The sequence below is a fragment of the Coenobita brevimanus genome, chromosome 76, assembly GCF_032717465.1.
Source record: "Coenobita brevimanus isolate Jiangsu-jjx chromosome 76, ASM3271746v2, whole genome shotgun sequence".
Classification (NCBI taxonomy): domain Eukaryota; kingdom Metazoa; phylum Arthropoda; class Malacostraca; order Decapoda; family Coenobitidae; genus Coenobita; species Coenobita brevimanus.
In genome coordinates, this window is record NC_137029.1 from 7,530,185 (window position 1) to 7,538,270 (window position 8,086).

Here is an 8,086-nt window from a genome sequence, read left to right on the forward strand (position 1 = left end):
CAGAATGTGATATTTCTTGCACATACATTCACTTGTATGGGCTACTTTTGTTCTTTGGTCGTCAGTTTTACCTGTGGGGAAAAGACAGTTTGGCTAAGGGTAGAGATCTCTGATGGTATATGTATATAACTTATTATTTATTTATTAATTTATTTGTGTTTATGCATAAGGTTGTGAAGTAGGTCACAGCGTCGCCAGTACATTATCAACATTCCCTATCAGTTTTTCAAAGTAAGATACCAATACTATTTTTACTAGGAAAGTTGTGGTGTAAGAGAAGCGGACTGAATGCTGTCTTCCCCCCTTCCCACAAAAACTAAATGGATCATTACACATTTATCTAATGCAGTAATTACAATCATCCGTTGCTCATTTCACATACTTTTCCGTCATTACACATTTATCTAATGTAGTCATTACAATGATCAGTTGGTTATTTTAGCGTAATGTGTCGTAAACCCGTTCAGCGCTAGTCCATATTTATCGTACGTCTGGTAGGAAGTACTCTGTGTTGTACAAACAGTATAGTTGAAACTAATAGCCCTGTCGCTACTCCTGCTTCTTTCTCCATGGGCATTGACAATAGATTGCATGAATCCGCAGCAACCGACAGTGTTGACCCAATTTGGCCACAGATCAATGTCATCAGGTGTCGTTTGTTTCGGATTCACGAAATGAATTTTCAGCTTGTGGAGGCAAAAATAGGAGAGGCGACAGGACTTTTGTTGCTGGTACTACATGTACAGGACTTAGATGATGCCATAATGAAGCTCGCAAGGCCTAATTCTTCAGGTCACGTACTGTATGTAGGATTCTCTTTTTATTCTGTTTGATAACAAACACTTAGCAATGAGATGGCTAAATTAGATGACAAGCTTCTTTTGTTAAGATCGCGCTTGTAGTGAATACCGTATATTGTTACCGAAACAATTTATTCACATGTAGAAGACTTGGCTACTTAGGAGATAAATACTGATAGAAACTACTGAATCTTCTGAATAACAGCGTTGTTCTTAAAATTCTTCTATTTGAGTAACTGACGGCGCTGTGACATTATTACTTAAATGCCACTGTGGGACACGCGCCAGTATTAATTACCTCCGCCAACGGACCTGGAGGAGTTTATGTATTCACTCATGTTTGTCTGTTTGTTTGTCCACAAGATATATCAAATTGTTATTGATGAATTCCAATGAAATTTTTGGGATACGTGGGTCATGGGCCAAGGACGAGTTGATTTAATTTTGATGGTCATCTGAGCTCAAGTCCCAATTCAAGACTAGTTTTTGTTTGTTTGTCTACGATGCATTTCAATGAAATTATGTGAGTCTATAATCCAGGGAGAATTTACTAAATTTTGATGATAATCTGAGTTATCTGGTATAGGCGTTGGCGGAGGTATGCGCTCTCTGAGTGCTGTTTTTTTGTTACCTTTGTAGTTTAAAGAATCCTTGCCCCCTTCAATTTGTTTTAGGAATGATGATTATAAAGATGATGATGATGTAAAGAATTGTTAATATTACTGTTAATCTATTTACTGTGATTTCTGCTGTCCTTTTTGGAGAGTGATTGTAAATACGAATATACTGTAAGTGAGCTTCAACTTGTAGTTGCTTACGTTACTGTTGCTGTTTCAATCCGCAGTCGTTACCAGGAACTCGCTGACAATCCTGGCATTAAAACCATGTCAACCCCACTAATGACACAGGCGCTAACGAGGGACCAACACATGGTGAACGTATACATCCCAGATGGAGCAGGTGCTACGTTCACCTGGGAGCCAAACCTTCCCATATTTTTCTGCACCACTTCGTGGAAAGGACCCTTGCTCGACCCTCGCGAGGGGCTGTCTACCGCAAGAGGGCGCTGGGTTCTTTACACGATGTATATAGTGTACTGTACTAGTAGGTCGGCCCCACAGAAGCGACTGCTTACGTGTGGTCGACGGGTATGCTTGGTAAACAGACCGGGGTTAAGTAACTAGTGACACGACTGAAGGAAAATCCCTATACTATTATCACAATATTGATCACCACCACCACCAATACCAACAACAACATTAACAAGAGATGCGAGTGGTTGTGGTTGTGGTGGCTGTAAACTTTAAAGGATGTTCATGTTAACATAGTGGGCTTTTCATCTAATGGGACTGTCTTTCTCGCAACATCAACATTAAACTTGGTTGCATGAAATTCAACGAACCCTTTAGCATATTCATTGAAGCCATTTTTTTTTCCCTACTGCAGCTTATTTCCCGTAGCTCAGTGGCAGAATACAATAGTACGAGGCTCAACATCCCATCCATAGAACTTCTTCGTGACTAACACCACATCCTGATTTTAACCTCTTTGAACAGCTCAGCATCCAAGAGAGAGATGGCAGTTTTACCCCTAATTAAAATTAACAAAGCGTTATGTAGTTATGAGGCAGGAATGAGCCTCCTTGGTGTCTGGTGAAGTTGATCTAACTACACATGGCTATCAGTTAAGCTGAAAAGAGTTAGGGATCTTCATCAGCTGTAACACATGGGGTACAACGATGGAATTATACTCTAACTAAACAGAAGGTGGGAATGCTACAGTGTGTGGATACAACGTTTGGTCTATGAGTGGACAACTGAACCTCGGAGCAGATAATGGAAGTTCAGGGTGCCCTTTAAAGAGAGCTCTGCTAAAAATTCAACTGGCGGTATTGTATATATTGCGGGGAGGGTTCAGTCTGCTGATGTGGGTGAGTGTACCAGTGGGAGTAGGAAATGACGAGATGATGCAGATTAGATAATGATAACGCCGACTGAGCGGTCCCCAGAACACACAAGAAATTGCCTGGGAGAAGGGGAGTTGAATAGCTACGTTGAGGTATGTACTGTGATCTCGACGTATTTGCGTGCTGACTAAACTGTACTCTGTTCAACTTAACTGGGCGTAAAAAGGTCCGGTCGCGTAGCAGCAAGAACAACATCTCCCCAGCCCTGCATGCCCACCACAGGGACCCAGACATCCTCCAGGGCCCCCACCACTCCTTGCCCACCCACCATCACCTCGTGGAAGATAAAGTGGTTTAACTTAAAGGAGAGTTATGGCTTTATCACAAGGATAACCAGCAGGACGTCCATCGCACCGCCGTCAAAAAATCGAACTCCAGGAAGGTTGGGAAGTCCTTGACGAAGGGGGAGGGAGTAGAGATTACCATAAAAAAAGGGAGTATGTGGCCACTGCCTCCATCATTGGCCCATCTGGCAGTCAAGTGGGGGGATCTAGCCACGCCCCAGCTCGACGAAAACACTCACGTCGATGTGCAACTGATGAAGATAACAGTATGCATATAATCCGCAATCGCAACTGCAAAAGAAGACCGGGCAGATCTCATCAGATTAATCCCTTTACTGCTCCACCACAACAAACTGCCCTCAATCTCCATCACTGAGGAGGCAGTTACTGTTGTTACCCCTGCTCCCCCGCCTCCTCCGCCCTCTCCACTTCCGCTACAGGACGACCAGCCCCCACACCCCTTCCTCTAACACCATTGAAGTAATTGAGATGGAAGTGCATCCTGCCTCCCCTCCAGATCCAGTCACCTGCTGCTCCACCATCACGGAAGAGGAAGAAAAAGAAACTAATAACTGCCGCCACCACCTCCTCCTCGCCACCAACACCGGGACAGCGCTAAGACCCAACCGACGCCTTGCACCGCATCTCCACCATGATGCCACCTATGGACACCAAGATCAGTGATTACGACTCCTCCCTCACCAACCACGACCTGGAAGCAGTGCCTACAGGAAGAACAAACTGACTCCTGACAATGAACGCTGCATCCAACAGGTAGCAAGCTCACCACAGGAAGCCCTAGCCCAGCAGCATATCACAGACTCCCGCCCCTCCCCTTCTTAGCTCCGACATTCCACCCGTGGCTGGGCTTTTTATAGGGCCCGTTCCCCTCAAGGAAGGGAAAAAACTTAAAACATCAACATAGGCGTTAAACTACCATCTCACTATCTTGTGTGCTGAGCTGTAAAAGAGTTAAGTGATGGAATATGCTGCAGGTCACGAAGAAATGCTGTGAAAAGGATGTAGAGCCAAAGCACTGTATTATTTATTCTCCCACTGAGTTACAGTAAATAAAAATGGACGAAAACTCCCGCCTAATTAAAATGAAGGAACTATGCCTGACTGAAACATTCCTCTCAAACAGTGATCAGTACATTGCCTTACACGGGTTTCCTAGCCCGTGTTCAGAGTCGTATGTATAAAAACTGTTTTCCTGGAAGTGTAACATTAATTTTCGTGCAACATTGGTAATATGTTGCATTACGTTATTAATATTATTATTATCAACGGTAGTACAGTAGTAGTAATAGTAATACTAGTAGTCGTCGTAGTAGTAGTATCATCATCAATATCATCATCATCATCACTATTTAACATGTTACCTATCCTCTTGGAATACAGTTGAGACAAATAATCCCAAGGCCAACATAATTAAGAAACAAGGCTTTAAACAAGACGAGAAAATAAAAATGACTATCAGCTTATAATAGATTAATCCTCACTTGTTCTACCCAATAATAATAATAAAAATGATAATAATAATAAAAACATTAAAAACACATGAATTATACTGAATTACACTGGTTTTCCAGGCTCCATTGAGAGTCAGAAGCACAGCAACCATTTTCTGACCAGTTAGTTAAAGGAGAGGAAAGTTGCTATCTAAATCTCTTCAATGTAAGGAAGAAAAACCTTCTCTTCTTGTTATTTTCAGACGATTTTATGTGACTCAGGAAATACCTCTCATTTATCCCTTCACCCCGACGATGTATTCTCCGTTTTTTTTTTTCCCCTATCTGAGGACGATTTTATTCAGCCCAGGGGAGACTATTCGAACTGGAAGGGTTAGATATAGACCATTCAACCCCTTCACAGCAAGAAGTCTTTCCAGAGATGAGGAAAACCGTCTGGGAGGAGCAAAAAACAATACGAAAAACGTGTCGTGGGACTGAAGGGGTAAAAAGACGTTCGAAAAGTCACTAATACGGTGGAAAATAATCGTCCGGAGAGAGAGAGAGAGAGAGAGAGAGAGAGAGAGAGAGAGAGAGAGGCAGGGTTAACAAACTATGAAAATGGCTGCGTTGTGGGTACTTTAAGATGCGAGAGAGAGAGAGAGAGAGAGAGAGAGAGAGAGAGAGAGAGAGAGCGCACCATCAAACTGAAGGGGATAATAGCAGAAAATTCTCAGGTGGGTCGGCATAATTACAAAGCAGGTGTGGCTCAGGTGTGAACATTGATATTTATAGCTATTTTATTTCAAGGTATTATCTCGCTTAATTGATGCGTACGTAAGTATGGTAAGAGATTGCTGGTTTTATCTGTCAGTCTGTCTGGTGATATCTGTATCTGTCTGTCTGTCTGTCTCTATAGTCTATCTATCTATCTTTTTACCTGGTTTTAACTGTTTCCTTATCTGTTTGGTTTCAACTATCTGTATGTTTATCCAGCTACCTGGACAAACAAACATACTTAAAATTAGCCTAAAGATGACGTCTGTCCTTCTTGAATACTGAACTATAACAAGGGACTAACAAAAAAGAACACTAGTCACGAAGAGGTGCTATGGACATGAGGTGCAGCCGCAGCTTCGTCGAATTGCGGTTTTGAGGTATATGAATTAAGTAAAAAAAAAAAAAAAATGGCCAAGTTAGGGTGAAAAGACTATAAAAAAAGGGAAGTGCGTGATCATCCCCTTCAATCTGATGACGCATTTTGGTTTTGTTCTCGCCTACGCCAGATGATTTATTTCCTTTAGACATTTCGAACTGGAAGGGTTTGATATAAAATGGCCTGGAAGTGGCGGGAATATACTAACAACCCCGTTCCCGGGAGAGGCGTCGTCATCGCATTAAAGGGACAAGTGTTATGAGACTGAAGGTTTGTCTAGTAACCAGGGAGACTCATCCCTACCTAATACGAATAATTAAGGCAATCACGACTATTTATACAGGCCTAAGTTGCGCGACTGATCCACTTCCGTCAGATGAAAACCAATCGACAATAGGGGTAGGGGCTCACTGAACTCAATAAAATCATCATCACGGTTTCACCTCTAATTTCGATTTTGCCGCCCTGCTCAGCAATATCGTACCGCAAAAATACTGCAGGATTATCTACCTGTCTATCTATTGCCAGAAGCCTTAATCCCGTAAGGAGAGGCTACAAACAAATCGCCTCCATGTAGCCCTGTCCCCCGTCATCTCACTGCCCTGCTACTTCAGTGTGTTTCTCCTAACGCTTCCTATCACAACCACATCCACACCACAATGCTCCTTCATTTTCTCATGTCGGTCTGTCTTTCCATGTAAACCCCACATGCTCCTCTCAAATAACTCATTTCCACTGCTCTCACTCTTGACTTGTGTCCTTCTAACAAGGTCCAAGCTACATTTCCATTTGTTAGAGTTGGTATCGCAATAGTCTTTTATGCAGGGACATTTTGGAACCCACGCTCACTTTCCTATTTCTTATCACTGCTTTCAAACAACTAGCAACCCTTCTTCCTTGTTGTACCCTTTCAAGCACTTCATCATCTAAACTTCCATCCTTACTCATCACACTACCCAAGTACTTAAATGCACTCACATTTTCCATTTCCTCATCATCCAACCTCACTGTACATTCAGTGACTTCAAGTTTTATCTTGAAGACCATAACTTTACTCTTCCCTACACTCACCGATAGATTTCGTTTCTTTCACACTCTCCCAGACTCATTCACCAAGTCTTGCAGTTCTAAATTAAAGAGGTACAAAAATGTAGGAAAGGTTACTTAAACTATTGACTCAGATTGCGGGATGAAGGACGACTACGACGATGCAAGAAGGGGCCTGGACTACCACCACTACAGTGAGTGACCCGATTTCCCACTGTTTTATTAACTTGGACGTGGTTAACGCCCGGTATTCAGCATTAATGGACCGGCGTACTCAACGATTAACATCTTCCTCAGCGCTGAGGACTCCCTCATCGGTGCCAAGGGCTCCCCCACTAGCGCCGCCTCGACCCGAGCGAGGGGCTCTTAATTGGTGCCACCCTCATCCGTGCCAAGGGCTCCTCCAACGGCGCCAAAATCTCCACCGACGAAGAGACCTCCCCCACAGAAACGGGGAGTGTGGTGACTGTGCAAAGGAGGAAGGAGGGAGTTGGGACAAAGACCAGGACAGGGACTAAAAACATGGGTAGTCGGGTTAAGAAATAGAAAGAGGCTAGGCGTGCACCTGACGACACGCCTACCCACACCTTCACTACCCACATCCAACGTGAGAGCTCACCCACTGATAAAAGTTCAAAACTAACAAATGCCCACTCTGATCCGACAAACAGGAAAAAGGACGCCACTGGGCCATGTAACATTGACAGCCCCCAAACCGGGCACCTGGATAGTGGTGATAGTGCCTCTCCTGGCGACCAGGATGATGGCGCCTCTAATGGCTCATCTCCTGGCTACCAGGTCGGTGGCGACGACGGCACCCCACTTGGCGACCGAGACAGCGACAGTGGCGACCCACCTGGCTATCAGGACTGTAACGACGACGGTGCCCCTCTTGATGACCATGACAGTGACGACAACGGCGCCTCTCCTGGAGACCGGGACAGTGGCGACAACGGCGCCTCTCCTGGCGACCGAGATGGCGATGATGATGATGGCTCCCCTCCTGGCAACCAAGATGGTGCTTTGACTGATGATGGGGACGGTGCCATGTCCAGGGACTGGGACCCCAGTAATGGCGTTTTTTTCTACCTTAAATGGGATGCTCGTGACCAGACTACCTTTCAGCCCTTGCTGCAGGGCTGTAATGCGCCATGGACCTTAGCTCCAGGGGTCACAATGCACTGGTACCAAAACGCGTCCTGTCCCTGGAATTGGGATGAGGATGATTTAATGCCTCCCCCTGGAGAAGCCGGAAGAGTTTGGCCATATCTTGATACTTTGAATGTTTCACGTCGATAGCTCAAGCCGTTCATGAGATAATGGTGCTAAAGGCGGCCGATAAAAACTAGTTGACCTTTGGTAGCCATTTTAGTGACACTGAC